A 17,367-nucleotide genomic window follows, 5' to 3' on the forward strand; every position below is an offset into this window, starting at 1 on the left:
ACAGAAAGCACGATAACTTCAATAATAGTGCTATTCTTCCAGTGAAAATGAGGTGAACATTTTGGCTGTGAACCATGGAAAGACTGAATCTAATAAAAAAGGCTGTTCATCAAGGGAGGGTTTTACACCTCAACAAATGCTCAGTTCTCCCCTCAGATTCTTGCTGTCTCAATTCTAGTTTATCTCAGATGTAATTGTGGACAATAAGAATGAGTAAGCAGTAACTAAAACTCTTCCTCCTAATTTCTTCTTTGTACTGTATTTGTCTTATGGATGTAGTTCCAGACTCGGGGAAGCCATAACGTTCTGACATAATTCTTCAGAACGGCTCTGTGCTCTGGTATCAACCTTTTCTGGATCCATGCTCATTATTTTAATGATTTTTAGCTACCATTTGATCAGACTTTTCATTAAAAATAAATTAACCCGCAGGTAATGAAAATGGTTCTAACGTATACTAAGATACAATGAAAAGTCATAATGGATAGTCCCCCTCTATGAAAATGTCAGATGTTTATCAATGAGGCATTCTGTTTAGAACCTTCAGTCTGTCTACGCACTGCCACAATGTTCCTTTATGAAGCAGTTCCAGAGGGCTAGGTTGTTCTCTGGCTTTTCTCAAGGGACTATTATGCTATTTAGTTTTTGTTAGTCTTTAAATATTTACTACTAACTAAAAGACTCTCAACCATTTTGCTGCAGTTCCATTATAGTTTTTTTTTTTTTTAACTTTTGCTTCATGTTAACATGGAATGAAGTTCCATTTAGAAATCCTGAACTGAAGCAGCAATAACATCTGCGGTTTCACCTCTTGAACTTTGTCACCTGCCTACAAAAGCTAATGGAAGCAAAACTTAGATTAGTAAAAATTGTTCATACCTTGGACACATGGAAGAACATGAAGATTTTTAAAAATATATTGTTATAATGTATTAATTATTAATACTGTCTTTAATAAGCAAATACATCACACATAATGTTCACGTAAACATCCACACCTTTAAACAACTTATATCACACTCTCTCTTACATACACACCCCTACTCAAGATATATGAAATATAGATTTTCCTCTGATGTTAGTGAAATGAGTATATCTCAGTGATTTTAACTTGATTTATTTGGCATCAATAATTATCACGAAATGTTGGGCATAGCTCAATGGCAGAGCAAGTGCTTTGCATGCACAAAAACTCAGGTTTAATATTTGCCATATCTAGGTTGCACTGGGTAGCAAATCCTTCTGAAACCCTGATTTCAGAATAATATTCAGAATAATATTGGGCCAGGTGCATGAATGTTCTGATTCAATGGCCCTGTTCATACAATATGTAAAAAATCCATCAGGAACTAATTCAGTGAGATCTCCTTTTTGGTGATTCTGGTAGCATACAATCACACTAATGGTCACCATTTGGGAAGAGTACTAGGCCATTTTCTCCATCTAGCATCTGGTTTCTCATGAGCCTTTACATAGGGAATGTACTGGCAAGACCTCATGACATCACTAACCCTTTAGCTATCTCCATGGCTTGACTGCTGTAGTCAATAAGTATTGGTGGGGTGGTGGTGGTAGTCAGGCCTTTGTAGTGAATTTGGTAATGGAGAAGCTTGCTTTTTCTAGCTATATTGTCTATCCAGTTAGATAGGGCTAGGTAAGCAAAACGGGACAGTTGATTGAGTTTTGAAGCTTGATAATATGATCGACTGATTGGAATCACTGCAAGACTGAGCCTTTTGGTGACTAATTCTGATCGCTTTGATACAGTTGTCTGGATCAACTCACCTCTTTTTGGTGTTTCCACAAGACACTAACTTGTTAATTGACCTAGTTAAGTGTGTTATACAAGCGGGCAACTTTCCGTGCTCCTAAGGTAGCCACGACGTATTGTAATTTGAGGACTACAAATATATCACAGCAGTAGATATCTCTGAAGGGCTGCTTCACTTCATTGAAGTTTCAAGTGAAGCACAACCTCAAAACTTCTTCCTAATGCAACAGGGCCCTCTTGCATCTATCAGCAAAATAAGGCAGTTATGCCGTGCTCTTGGCAGCCTCTTCTCACCACAACTTCTCTGGCACCACCAGTTGGACAATTTGCTGTTTATATCCTCTGGCACTGCTTGTCCTACAGTTCTGTGGGAAGATGCATTTTTTCCTTTTTCCGGCACTGCTAACCTCGAGTTTTGGTGAGAGCTGACAGAGGATGCACCACTTACTTATTCGGGCACCACTGCAGGATATAATCTTTATGATTGAGACAAACATTTTATTGTATTTCTTTGAAACTTTAGTTATACTGTAATTCCAAAGGGCACAGGAGCTTCTTCTTCTCAATAATATCAAACATAGGAAATAAATCTATTCTGCAATGGTTCAGCACATCCAATTAATGTTAATGATCTGTTCCTTTCAACCTAATTGGATCAGAGTCTAGGAATTCAAAAGTGGTTCAGCTTCACTGTTTCTTTTGAAATAAATTCTTGCAAATCTTGTTCTGTGAAATTGTCTTTATTTGTCTGATACATGATAGCTAAAAGCTCACTAGATCAGAGTACTTTGACGCTGCATGTCTAGGGTTGTAAATTCATTAATGAAAGAATGACTTCATATGGAAAGCTCACCAGAAAAGCAAAAGCCAGCTTTTACAAATTAACTGTTCTGAATTAGTAGCTATTACAGCTTTGCAGGAACACATACAAAATGCTTCTCTTTGAGTCAATAAACCAAATGTGCCTTTTTCCAGGCCCACATGGATGATTCGTGATGCATGCAGAGACAGCTGGGAGCAGCTTCTCAAACAACCATGTGAGTCTGGAAAAAAGATGCAGCGGCTTTACAGATTCAAAAAGAGGTGCTTTGCAAACATTCTCACACATTGCAAACTACATCTTTCAAAGCATTTGCACAGCCCTAGCAGCTATTTTGGTGAGCTCACGTGTTCATCCAGCTCAGAGAAGGATAATCTTTTTACAGATGATGGCAGCACTTTTTAAAGCATATATTTTTGTTTTGGTTATAATATTCAGAAAAGAAGGAAAAGAAAAAAACGGCAAGATATGAAACGGTATAAAAACAAGCGTATTAAAAGAAAAGAATCATCGACAAAGCAAAATACACATATTGCAGTATGTTGATAGAAGCAATTTATATACAATAATAACTCAGAAAAAAGTATACAGCAATTTTCATTTAATAAATCACCTTAATATATATATATATATACACACACACACATACACACACACTTGGCTCTATAGTGCTGGCTCTATAGTTCCTGATGAACACATTGAATATATACATGAAAATCAATCTTCCAAAGAGTTTGCTAGATCACTTTACTGATTAGACTCCACCATTATTGTTATATGAAATAATACACACTATTAAATCCATGAAAACAGGGAACAGCCTTAGTCCAGGTAGTTTTCCTATAGAGTAGTATAATACAGAGATAAGCTTTTTGCTCCTGCACTACTGGAGGTGTAGATGGATGCTTTTGCAAATGCAGTTTTCCTCTCTTCTTTTTTCAAAGTGTATTTAATAGTAATATTGAAGCCAGATAAAGACTTGGTAGAATATGCCTAGTATTGCCCCATATCATTGCTAAATATAGATGCTAAAATTTTGACAACAACCTTGGCACAGAGATTGCAAACTATATTATCTTTGAGATTCATTGTCTAGTGTTACAAAAAGGCAACACACTTCAGATAATATTAGAATGTTAACTGATAGTTTAGAAATACAATCAGAAAAACTTGAATCAGCAGTGGTGGCTTTGTTAGAGGTTGAAAAAAATCATTTATATGGTGCTGGTTACAGTTTCAGAACTTACTTTGATAAAAATGGATTCCTTTCAGCTTTTATGAGATGGATTAAAACATGGCATCCTAGTCCTTCAGCCAGAATTGTTACAACTGTGATTATTTTTTTACCCATTAATATGTTTTGTGGAACGCTTGAAGAATGTGCTGTAAATTCGTCTTATATTTAACTTACTTTGGGAACCACTGTCCTGTTTTATTAGGCAAGCAAATGATATTTGGAATATATAGGTTACTGCAGTTGAATGTAAATTATTATTATATTGAGATGATATTCTGTGTCATTGATAATTATCAAGATTCTTTACCTACATTTGTGGATGTTATTCAACAGTGTGATAATCAGACTACTGAATTACTGAAACAGGCCCAAAATATTTCCAAGATCTAATGTATATTTGTAAAATGTGGTTTTTTAAATTGTTTGAATTCTCTTAAATATCTTGGAATAAATTTTAAAATTGCAAATAAATCCTTTTTTTAAAGTACAGTACTTGGGCTAAAAAGGACCAACTTATTGTTGATCATCCCTACAAAATATTTAATGTATTCTTTCTTTCTTTCTTTCAACTTTATTGATTTAGTCTATTGACCTATCAAGTATAAAGGAAATAAGATAAAATAAAATAAATGCCATTGTAAACATACAAATAAGAATTAATAAAAAATATAAATATAACTAAAACTATGATATAAGTTCATGTCAAGCCATCACCGCTGCAATCAACACCAATCTGATCTATATAATCTGCCCTCTTTATAACTGCCTTTGATATAAAGAGTGCAATCTTACTGGTGATACGCAGGTTCTTGCCCTGTAAAAAGTAGGAAAGTTTCTGCTGGCTGCTCCAGTATTTTTATTTTTTAAATCTAAATCTAAATGGTCAGTCCTCTCTACTGAATATAATCTACAATCAAACAGGATGTGTGCAGTATCTTCAATAGCTGGGGCGCCACAAATACATAGTTTTTCTTCATATGGGACTCCTTGAAATCTCCCATATCTTACTATAGAGTCTAACTGCTTGAAATGAGCTCTGGTGAAAGCTCTTCTAAGATATTGGGGTAAAGGAGTTGTTAGATACTTTTCTAGTTGGAAGACTGATTTGTGTTGGGCCAGCCACTTCAAGGACTTGAGATGTTTAAGGTGTGCTATATCCTCTTGGGCAGCCACATCCAAAACCCTTTGTTTAAAACTTTTTTTGGCCTTCAAGTCTGATTGTACTGGGAAGTGGGTTGAAAATCCATACTGGGAAATTGTATTGGTAAGTCGGACTACCCAAGCACGAGGAGGCTTATTGTGCAACTGTTCTTCAAAACAAAGCTTTGGTAATCTTTCTGAGTCCATAGATAGGATCTTCAGCCAGTAATTGAATGTATTCTAAGAAGAATTTGGATTGCCTAGAATTGCTGAATAATGGCATATTCAGTTCAATTTCTTGGTTTGACTTGATGCAATTAGTAGTTTCCAAAACCCTAAATTACTTGTACTGAAACATCTTTTGAAAGAGTCTAAATCTATAATTTGTTTCCACAGAGACCTGAAGAATAGCATTATTAATTGGTAATTTGCAAAGAACTTTTTACAGACCTGAAATATAATAATTTAATAAATCAGAGATCTTATGTTTTAACAACTATTAAATATATTTCTTATAATGTCAGTACTGGAAGGAACTGGTCTAATAATGGACTCCATATGGTACATGGATACAAACGAGGATAAAAACTTAAAAGGACATATTATCAGACTAAGTTTGATACAAGCATGGAACTCCATAAGGAAAATAATAAGCCCAACAATTTCACCATTAGCTTCTCCTTTAAACACTTTCCATGTTGGAGAAATATATAGTAAGAAAAATCTCACTTTGTTTGCGATGGGCTGCTATATAAATGTGACATATAAACAAACAAACAAATAAATAAACAAACAAATAAATAAATAAAATTACATATGCAGATATGGTCCACCCAGACTCCATGAATACACTAAAGACACAACAAGAATTATTTAATGAAGGCTGAAACATATCATGGCTATGTACTTAAAAATTGTTGGAAGGATAAAATCTGATCTTAAAAATTAAGGGAGGGACATTAAGAAAAATGACAGTATTTGAAATGCTCATAACACCATCTGTTAGATATATTACTAATAATATTTTATTAGTAAATAAATAATATTTATTTAATAATAAATTCCTATTAGATATGAAACAGAGGTTGAACAAATAAAAAAATGCATGATAAAATGGATGCAAAACTTGAAAGAAACAGTCACAACACAACAATGGGTAGAATGATGGAACAAATCTATAAAATTTATTCCAAGCTATAAACTAAAAGAAAACTGGTATAAAACGTTTTACAGATGATATACAAGCCCATCAGTAATTTCCAAAATGAATGAATCAGCAACAAATGTTGGAAGTGCCATGAAACAGAAGGAACATTTTATCACATGGGATGGACATGCAAAAAACTAAAAAATATTGGAGAGACATACACAGCACCATTCATAGAATTTTAGAAATTAAATTTGAAATGAAATCACAATTTTTTACTAGGTATAATCTCACAAAACCTTAATAAAAAAATGCCATAACCTGTTGAGATACACGATCAGAGCTGCGAGGATCAACTTTGCCCAACACTGGAAGGATATAATACTAATGGTATGTGATTGGGAATCAAAACTTGGAGAATATGCAGCAATGGCAAAAATAACAGCACATATCCATAACAGAAGCTGAACTAAATTTAAACAAGAATGGTTTCCATATGTACAACACATCACGCAGCAAGGCAAATATAAATATTTACGGTATTTTTAAGGGGGTTTAAATGTTTATAAAGGAGTACAGAGAAGGGAGAAGTTAGAGATGAAATACTTATTTTATCTTTTCCAAGCAGCTCTCACTTTTTTTTCTTTTTCCTTTTTTGTCCTTTTTTTAGTACTCATAAATAACAATAAATAATAACATAGAAGAGACTTTAGTATTAAGTTCAAAGATATCAACTTTTTTTATATTATGAAATAATTCAATGCACTTTGCAACTTCTTATCAGTGTCATATTAAGCATCAATTGTACAATAAGCAACTCTATATTCATACATATATTAACACTGATATACATTTTCTATCTTTAAAGGTTTAATTCACTTTAATCATCACAGCATTAACACCTTCCAGTTTCTATTGTATAGATATCATTTAGTTTTTATTTGTATTCTATAAGGTATTGTTTGTATTCTATAATAAAACAATTATTTGGGAAATTTTAAAAAAGAATTCTTACTACTTTAAGAAGACTAAATTCATCAAAATACTATTCTGTTTTTATTGCACACCTCAGTGGATGGCTAAGAAGGGCTGGGTGTCAAGTTTTTAATCTTGGAGAGGTAATAAATTTGAGGGGATTCTGACTCATGATTTGCTTTGCTCATGATCATCCCATTTTGTGTCCAAATAATATTAACACATTTTTGTTAATATTATTTGGGGAAGAAAATAAGGGTTAAATATATCACTGTAATGTTCGAGTTATACCAAAAACTTAGAATGTACTAACTTATGAAGAAGATCTGACTTATCAGTCTTGGAGTGTAGCAAAAAAGTATTACTGTTCTGGACTTAAAATCTTGAGGTTCAGAAATATGTTTACTCTTAGCCTTTGAACTGACTGAGTTTGAAGGGGTCTTTTAGACTATTTGGTTCAATCCCCTGTTCCCTGAAAAATCCAAATTAGACCATCCCTGACCAATGGCTGTCTATCCTGACTTGAACACATCCATTGAGAGAGAGCCCACCACCTCTCGGTTAATAGTTCCAGTTACGCTCAGTACCTGCCTCCCCCTTCACCTGGAATCAGTCTTCCTGTAACTTATGGCTTCTATACAGCCAAACTTTCTTAGATATGTCCTCTGTTTAGTACACTCACGCTCCATTCTCTCGGCAAGCAAAAGTATATTGAAATATGTGGGATTGGAGTGCTGGTGTTAGCATCAGAGGCAGAGATAACATAGGAATTGGTAGGCCTGGGAGTTAAGATGAACAGAAGTGATGCTCCCCTGCAGCTGTCTGCCACTATGTGCACCTAAGAAAGAGAGATCAAATATCATTTAACAAACACTGCTTTATGAGTGCCAGAGATTTTTATTTTATTCAAATACTGTTTTATAAATAGACAAAGACTGGTTTAAAAATGGGAAAGGCTTTTCTTTTTATATGAACAAATATTTAGAAATGGTAGGGACTTAAACACATGAAATAAAATCACATTGGGTTCAATTAACTCTCACTCATTGTTGGGATATTTTATTTTACTATTCCACCCCCACCCCCCGCCAAGATGCCAAAATGAAAGTATAAATTTATTGTAGAATTAACATTGACATTCCCATGTTTTTTTAAAATGGCCAAGCAGATGGAAAGATAACTGCTTCATATGTAGAACTGTGATGTATGTCTCCATGGCGCATAAATGTGGTATTGATTTGCAATTTTATATAAGGCTGGAAAAGCAGAAGAAAGTAAATAGAGAAAGCTCATTAGAAAATGAATTGATTGGGAAAAATCAGAGGATGTTATTATTACAGCAGAGAGCATTTGTGAATTTCCCATAATTAAATATCACCGTTCTTTCAAGTCAATAGATGGCATGTCTGTCTTGTGAAAGAGGACATTCCCTGATTATAAAGTAACCTAAAAATGTCCAGTGCTGAAACCAAAACAAACTTGGCTTAATCTTGGAGACAAACAAACGCTATTGGCAGAATTAGCCCAGTACTTAAGAAAGGTAATATAACACAGGCTTCCTCAACCTCAGCAACTTTAAGATGGGTGGACTTCAACTCCCAGAATTCTGGGAGTTGAAGTCCACCCATCTTAAAGTTGCTGAGGTTGAGAAACCCTGATATACAGTAACAGATTATATTACTCCAGAGTGCAAGTCTTTATAAAATACATGTTTTATTCTGAAATACTGTTTCAGGTTCAGTAGTGATTGTTCTAGCTGTCACTCATTACTGAGGTGTTATTTTAGATTTGGGTTGTATGTAGCTAGAGATGCACAGCCTTTGAGACAAATATGCATCACTGACCCAGTTACCGATGCCTTAGAAGAGTGTTTCTCAACCTTGGCTACTTTAAGATGGGTGGACTTCATGCTGGCTGGGGAATTCTGGGAGTTGAAGTCCACCCATCTTAAAGTGGTCAAGGTTGAGAAATACTGCCTTAGAATAATGGAATCATAAAGTTGGAAGGTACCTTAAAGTTATCTAGTTCAACTCCTGCTCAGTATAGGATCCATTAGAGCAGGGATTTTCAACCCTTTTCAGTTAAATTAAAAATAAATCCAGGAACTCCTGATCAAGAGGCAAAGCTCTATTAATAAAAATTGGCTGGGTTTGAGTGACTTTTTTTTTTTTTTGCTGTTAGTGTGTCACAGGACACCATCAAGTTCTCACAGAATCCTGAAAAACCTTGTATTAGAGCATCTCTGACAGATGATGATCTAGCCTCTGTCTAAAGACTTCTATGAAGGAGAACTCAGCACTTCATGTAACAGCCTATTTCACTGGATGAGAGCTCATATAATCAAAATGTTCCTCCTGATGTCTAGCCTGTTTCCTTGTAGTTTTAACCAGGTAGTTCTGGTCTTGTTCTCTGGGGCAAAAGAGAATAAGTCTACCCAGTCTTCTGTGTGACAGCCCTTCACATAAATTGAAGACTGCTGTCATATCTCTGTCCTGTCATCTTTTTTACAGGCTGAGGATACCCAGTTCCTTTACCCTAAACTTTCACCATTATGGTAGCCCTCTTCTGAACTTCCTCCAAATTTTCCCTCTTCTTTTTGGGCTGTGGTGCCCAGAACTGGACAAAGAACTCCAAACAGGGTTTGACCAGGACAGAGTAGAATAAAATAATACCTTCCCATGATCTACAAAAATCACTCCCTTGTTTCCTTGGATCTATTCCTATAGGACTTGAGAGACAGAATATGAAAGAAGAAGAAAAAAAATGCCCATTATACAGAACTCTACATAAAACAAATCTGTTTCCAAAGAATCCACTTTTTCAAAAAAAGGCAGCTCTTCTATGACTTCTGTGATCAGGTGTTCCATAATATGGAGGCACTGCAATTTATCACACTGTGGAACTTTATACAGGTAGTCCTTGTTTAGTGATGACAATTGGGACTGGCAACTTGGTCATTAAGTGAACAGTTGCTAAGTGAAATTGTGACTATGCTTACAATCTTACTTCAGCTTTCCTTTACTTTACAGACCTGCGAAGGTTGTAAATGTGAGGATTGGTTGTAAAGTTACTTTTTCATCACTCTCATAACTGCGAACAGTTGCTAAACAAGTCAGTCCCTAAACAAGGACTACCTAGTGTCATTAATTCTGGGTGATTCTAGCACTTAATTGGAAGAATTGGGAGAGACTTCTGCAAATGCCTTTGATTCAGTATTGAAGATGTTGTTACTTATTAAAGCAGAATAGAGTAAAATGATGACTTCTTAGATTTGGAAACTATAGTTCTGCTGAACCAGCTCAAAATTGCTTTTGCCTTTTTTGCAGCCACATTCCACTGTTAGCTGACATTCAGTTCAATGGCTATTCCGAGATCTTTTTCACAAAGATTATTGCAAGGTTGGGTATCTCTGATTTTGTATCTTTGTGTCTGATTTCCTCTCCCTAAAAGCCGAACATAGCTAATGCCATGAAAAAATGTGGAAAAATTAAAGGCAGGCTTTGCAAGAAAAAAAGCTGCATATTTCCTGGTAAGGTGATGCTTAGGAAACAATGAAATCCTCCAAAGAATCGGTATTAAAGTGTTAGCAGCAGATCTAAATCTGACCTACCACGTATGGCTGCTATGAAATGAATTTATATTTATATAAACATAGCCTGCTTTTTTCACATTCAGAATGACTAACAATCTAATTGGAAGGCATGGCATAATTGAAAAGCATTAATGACTGATGAGGAATTTATCAGTGGAAGTTATGCTTCTGAATAACCCCCCATTGAAAGACTTCTGCTCTAAATTAAAATACGGCAAGGATGCACTTCTCTCTGTATTAGATTATGAATCTAATATGAAAAATGCAGCTCCTTTCCTGTATTCATGTAAAGGACCCAGCTACGGTATTTGTCTTCATATAAGTGGATATTTAACCGATTTTTATTTTGTGAGTGGAGAGAGACGTGAGAAGAATTTTTCATGCAGTCTGTGAGAATGGCTAAATTGAATGATAATGCTGTTGGGTTAGTCTTTGTTCAGGTACTGTGTAAGGAAGAAAGTCACGTCTTTGCTCTCCTTGTGTCCTGAGGAAGTCTTTTAAATGGGTACTCATTTAACTTGTGAGATCTCTCAGGGGCATCCAGGCATGACTTCTGATGTCTGCAGGGGGTAATTAATAGAAAGAGCACAACAAGTAATTAACGAAGACAGCTAAGTTCCAAACTTGCACAAGCGAAAGTTACTCTGTAACATACAGGTGGTACGTGCTCAGAGTGAGTTCGGCTGCACAGCCAGGCCTGAAGATGCTCAACCTGTGGATAGATTTAAATCTGGCTGTGCTGAAATAATATTAGAGTGGGCAGCATCTGTTTTCTGGTTATATTATTATTATTATTATTATTATTATTATTATTATTATTATTATTATTCCTCCTCCTCCTCCTCCTCCTCCTCCTCCTCCTCCTCCTCCTCCTCCTCCTCAGTACAGCAGCCCTGCACTATTGCAAGAGGAACACCCCTCTGTAGCTTTTCCAATACTATTTTAAAATGGCCACCATTTTCTGTAGGCTTGAATTTATGCTGGTTTAAAGAAAGCATATTCAAGAGTGATGCATCCCTTACTTCAATCTGTGCTTTCAGAAAGTGTGGCTCTTGGCACACCCTCTTAAAAACAGAAGGGATTATGTTCTAAATAAAATGTAATAGAGGGTTCTAGAGGACTATAATATCTGTACACATTTACCTTGAAATTCAGCAATTAGTTACATGTTATCTAAGCATATATGTGAAAAAGTCAAGTATAGTTTGGGAAATAACAATTAAAAGAAAAAGGTTTGGTTTGGTTTGGTTTGTTTATCTAGCTCATGGAGAGTGAAGTTTCCATACAGTCCATTCTTACAAATTTACATTTGTAAATTTCTTCATAAGTGGGATGGAGAAAACTTGGATTTTATTTATTTTTTTACAAAATCAAATGTCTAAGAAAGTAACACAGTTAAGTTTTTCCATCCTGTTCTTTAATCCCTGGGTGCTGGGCTGAATCAGAGCTGCCCTCCCACCCCCACCCCCAAAATCTTTAGCATTTCCATGAATATAAATATAGCACAATCTTTTTCAGGGTGAACACCGCTTCTTCTTTCTTCTTTCTTTCATCATGAAGTATGTTCCAAATGTTCCAGACCTTCCATGGAGTCATAGGGATCTCCAAACATTTGGAACACTGAGAACCTGCTATGGACATTTTTTCAAAATGGCTGCTGGGATGGAGGCTTGCCTATAACAATACGGCCACCCTGAGGGGCATAGCCGGTTAGAAAAAAAATTATTGTACTAGCATGCCACCTGCTACTTCCTTTAGTTCCACTTCCCACAGGGTGTGATCTATCCTTCCTGCTTATGTTGGTCTTTTTTCCTGGGCAGTGGTCACACTTTCAAACAAAGCAGTAGGCTACAGATACCCACCATTGTTATTTTCCAGTACACTTTGGGGGCCTATTTGAGGGCCATAAGCATTCTTGGAAATAATTTGATATTGAAAGCTGGCATGGCACTTTGCAGTATGCTAACATTTCATTTTTCTGGTCTGTATGATACATAAATATATGTGTGCGTAGATACACACAGATACATACTTGCATGCTCCTGCATACATGTACAGTACATGTGACATGTCAGGTGGGGCAGGGCCTCTGGCAAATTCCAAGGAAAGTGTGAGCAGACATATTGAGGAGTCCCTGAATGGCCAAAGAGTTTGACTGGGGGGGGGAAAGTCATCTAGTTTTCACTTCTCTGCTCAGAATTAAAGCATGATGCTGATCTGCTTCTCTCTTTTGTAAGCTATGTCTACACCAGTGTTTCCCAATTGGGTGCCTTCCAGATACATTGAATGACAACTCAGATCCCTCCTAGCCAGCGTAGTTGTGCAAATTTCCCTGGGAATGAGTCCCTGTGGGAATAACTTTTCAGTAAACACTCACTGGAACAAGCTGTAGATATGTTAATATTTCTTCCAAGAGCAAAGGAAACCAAATCCTCTTTGCTGTGTTATTTTCAATAGATGATTAATTTGGTTTCTTTCTAAGTCCAAGATCATCACAGTTCCTGATTTTTCAAATACTGAACAGATGGACCGTTTTAGAAGGGATGCATTTCATTAGAAGCCTTGTCAAATAACGCTGCAATATTTTCATGAGCTTTAGTTAAAATGTCTTGATGATCAAAGCCTATTTCCTCCCCCACCCCCCACTAAAATAAAGTATATGATGAGTTTGGGAATGTGCCAGAAAATATGTTAAGATCCATACAGATTTCAATGTTCAGCTAGCACTCAATAGATTTATTATTTTAAAGTATGCTACTGAATCATCCCAGTAATTTTGATTTAATAATACAATATAATTCCATTTTGGTAAGGTTTAGAATCTGGACAGAGCTGGGATTGCACATTTCTCCTCTTTTTATTGTGTTAATTGTACCCCGTGCCCCAAAACTACTCTGTTGGACAAACCTAGATACCATTCTAAACAGATTTGCCAGCAAAAGAAAGTCTGATCTGGAAAGGCTTGCCCTCCATTACTGCTAACAGAATCTTTGTCCCTTTTGCAAAGCATTAGGCAGAATTTCAATAGGCCTAGTGCTTTCCCAGTACAACTTCCTCATGCCGGGTTTCTGTAAAGCAACTGTTTGAAACAAAGGAAAACAGGTGTCATCCCTGATTGTAACATGAGACAGAAATGTTACCCGTTCTCACATCACACTGAAGCCATATGGCTTTGGCAGTCACATGGCTGGCTTGGAGCAGTGAAATGAATCTGGCAGTGAGTACGGACTGGATGAAACTGACTGGAGAAAATGGCAGAGGCCTCCTTAACTCACTTTTTCCGTAATGTCCCAAACCCCCCAGGTGACATTCTCTTCATAGCCCAAATTTTTACTTGCTTTTTGGATAAAGCTGTTATGAGTCACTATTTTAGCACTTTCCCACAGCCTGAGGGGAGAAAATTCATATAGGAGAAAGATGGCTGCAAAAATGATGAGATTTTAATAATGTGTATAGAAAGAGTTGCAAAGAGACCAGTTAAGATTAAAAGAGGCTGAGAATATACAGAGTGATTTGGATCAAAATAAACATTGTTTGGAAAGTAAGCAAAGAGGGCTAAACAAGGAGCCTCCAGCAGAGGGAATGGAATTAAAAATAAAAGTGATAAAATGATTTGGGATGAAAGGGGGAATGTTGGAAGGGCTATTTTAGATATGTTTAAGGAAGTGATAATATGTGTTGAGGAGTGGAATTGAAATGAATGCTCAAATCCTAGAATCATAGAATATAGCAGTGTTTTTCAGCCTTGGCCACTTGAAGATGTGTGGACTTCATCTGCCAGAATTCCCCAGGCAGTATTCTGGGAGTTGAAGTCCAAACATTTTCAAGTGGCCAAGGTTGAGAAACACTGGAATATAAGCTTGAAAGTGTCCTTAGAGATCTTCTAGTCCAACCCACCACCCAGTGCCAGATTCCTGGACAGATGGTCCACCAGCCTCTCTTTAAATCCTCCAGTAAAGGAGAGTCTACTACCTCCTGAGGCAGCTGTTCCATTGCTGAAGAGCAATTACTATTAGATTAACAGCAACTGAAATCCCCTTCCTCATCACTGTACCTCTTTGTTTCTTCTCTGATCTTCTGGAACAACTCTGAACAATTCTGCTCCATCTTTTACATGAAAGCTCATCAGTTATTGAATCCTTGGGTCATGTCCCTTGACCTCTTCCTTCCTTTATTTACATCTTCCCTTTCTGGTGCTTCCACAGCTTGCATGTCCCTCCCAGTCCCATCCCCAGACAGGACTTGAGAACACACTATTTTCATCTTTTTTTCCTCCCTCCTTGGCAAGAATCAGTTTAAATCCTTCTGGATCAGGTTTTTCAAGGCGTCTTTCAAACACATTCTTCCCAGTTCTCATGAGATTAGCCTGTCTCTTGCCAGGAGTCTCTCATCTCAGAAATGTGTCCCATTATCAAAGAATCCAAAATGTTCTCATTGGCACCATCTGCGTAGCCAGTTGTTCACTTCCAGTATTTGTCTCCCTGTTCTTGGGTTATGTCCTTCAGCAGGAAGGACTGCAGAAAACACCACCTGTTCTCTTCAGTCCGTCATCTTAGCTCCTTCAACCTCTTGCTTTGGCATCCAGTTTCTTTTGCTTATTGCTTCTTACTTTTGTGTGTGGAGGAGTTTTGCACAGCACTGCTTATCCTGAAAGGGAATAGCGCGATGGGTATATTACATGTCTGCATATACATAGGCACAGCCAGACAGCTACTGTTTTCATCCCTTAACAGTCAGAAAAAAATCATGCAGCCTTAGGAATGTTCTCTGTGTTGCACCCTTATAACATTCAGTTCTTCTCCTGAGCCAAACAGCATTCCCTGAATTTGCTCAAATGGAAATTGGCATCCAGCCACTGCCTCACGTCTCATCCTCATGGCTGCCTCCCTGCATTTAGTTTCACACTGAGGTGGGTGGGTGGGAAATCTGTGCTGGATTTGGAAATCATGGGGAAATGGTGAATCATCATCATCATGATGCCTTCATTTCAGCAAGGAGTGGAGATGAGGAAGGGGTGTTATCAACAGGATAGTGTACTCCTTGGAGATCCAGTATTAATACTGCCAAACCTCTTTATTGCATTTCTTTCTACACTGCAGCTTGGCTGGAAGTTAGTGGGCTCAACTGCTGAAGGGTTCCCTACTGGGAAAGCATGGCGGCATAGTGCTCATCTTGGACTGATGCCAAAGTCACATATAGGGGAGCCCTTTCATTGAATCTCAGGTCATAGGAATTGCTGTGCTTGCTACATTCAGACAATACAGTTAAGCTATTTACTGAATTCATCCATCTGAGGAATTTGCCTCCCACACTAAATCACACACAGAAAACCCACCACCACCGAACAACAAAATGAATGAAATACAATTTAAACTAGCCAAACAAAATTTGTATGAATGCAACTGAGTTGATTAGCTAGGTTGTGTAACACAGCCATTATTCCCCCCCTCCCCCCCAATTATGACCTTCTGGAAACTAAAGCATTGTGGAAACAGGAAGTTGCATAGGATTTGGAACCATCAAGAAGTGGCTACTCAGGATACTTTTGTGGGCTCTGCTGCTTTTGGATCTTCTTAATGCGTGGCTTGTTCTGCTTGGAATCAGTCTGGCAAGAAAGAACAGCTTGAGCCATTCCTCAGACCTGGAGCCCTCTGCTACAAATATATAAATGGTCCCCTGGCTTTCAAGACAGGGGTGGATGGACTGGGAAGAGGTAGAGACTTCTCTAGCTGCATCCTGTGAAATACAGAAGTCATCTGAATTGAAGTCAGAAGATGTGCCATTAATCAATGACTTGCAGCTGAAGTTTCAAAGGCTGTTCTCCATGAAACAATAGAACTCTGTGAAAGCATCAATGGAAAACGCAGCGTTTCCCAATATTAACAGGATCAGGAAGTACTTCTCAGACTTTTTCCTTGCATTGGGAGTCAGGACACACATTCTCTTACACACATTTAAAGATCAGAATCTGTATGCATTTTTATCTCTGTAATGTTTAAGCTTTGAGGATGGGGAAAAGCTTAAGATGATCCTATTAGCGTGAAGAATGTGGCTATTAATTCCCCCAGTGGCTGGGCTGTAAGAAAGAATAAGGATTAGAAAACTGGATGAGAGCAAAAGTGCTCTGTGGGTCTTACTGAGAAGACCCAGGAAGGAGAGGAAAAACATTGTTCCTCTTCCTTATATCTTTCAAATTGCAGTTGGACCAAATAGTGCAAAAATATATGCTAGGAAATAACTCTAGGCAAGTTAAAGGGAAAATAAACGTGGTTCTTCGATTTTACAGTATTTGTACAAGAACTCAGTTATTGAGACTTCTGACAGTACTTGCCTGTCACATGAGAAAGGAGCAAAGTGCTCTTAACCTAGAGAAAACAGCTAGATTCAGAAATCTGTGGGTGGAATTTAACTTATGGGGTGCTCCCACTGGTAAAAAAGGGAGAAGGATGAGGCATTTTTGTCACTGCTCCCTTCATTTAGAATTGAATAATCTTCTCTGAAAGGTTGGGAGAAGTGCTGAGCAGAGAAATTTTCCTTTGTTTTTTCTCTCTCAGTTCTGATTCAGTTTGATGAAAGCAAAAAAAAAAAAAACCTTTAGAAATTCTTTCAAAGGTGAAAGATGGGGTTTTTAAAGCGGCCAAAGGTTGGGTTGAATGTCCTGTCACTCACTGCCCAACGATTGCTT

The 17,367-nt window shown here is 37.1% G+C and overlaps 1 pseudogene; it reads right to left on the bottom strand.

The window, feature by feature from the left end:
• Window positions 1–16,314, bottom strand: part of LOC148216647 (uncharacterized) — a 28,397-nt pseudogene extending 12,083 nt beyond the window's left edge.
• Between the last annotated feature and the right edge of the window lie 1,053 nt (window positions 16,315–17,367).

Source organism: Python bivittatus, unplaced genomic scaffold, assembly GCF_059951505.1.
Source record: "Python bivittatus isolate LINGU-HERP-01145 unplaced genomic scaffold, Pbiv_v1 ctg000080_np1212, whole genome shotgun sequence".
NCBI classification, from domain to species: domain Eukaryota; kingdom Metazoa; phylum Chordata; class Lepidosauria; order Squamata; family Pythonidae; genus Python; species Python bivittatus.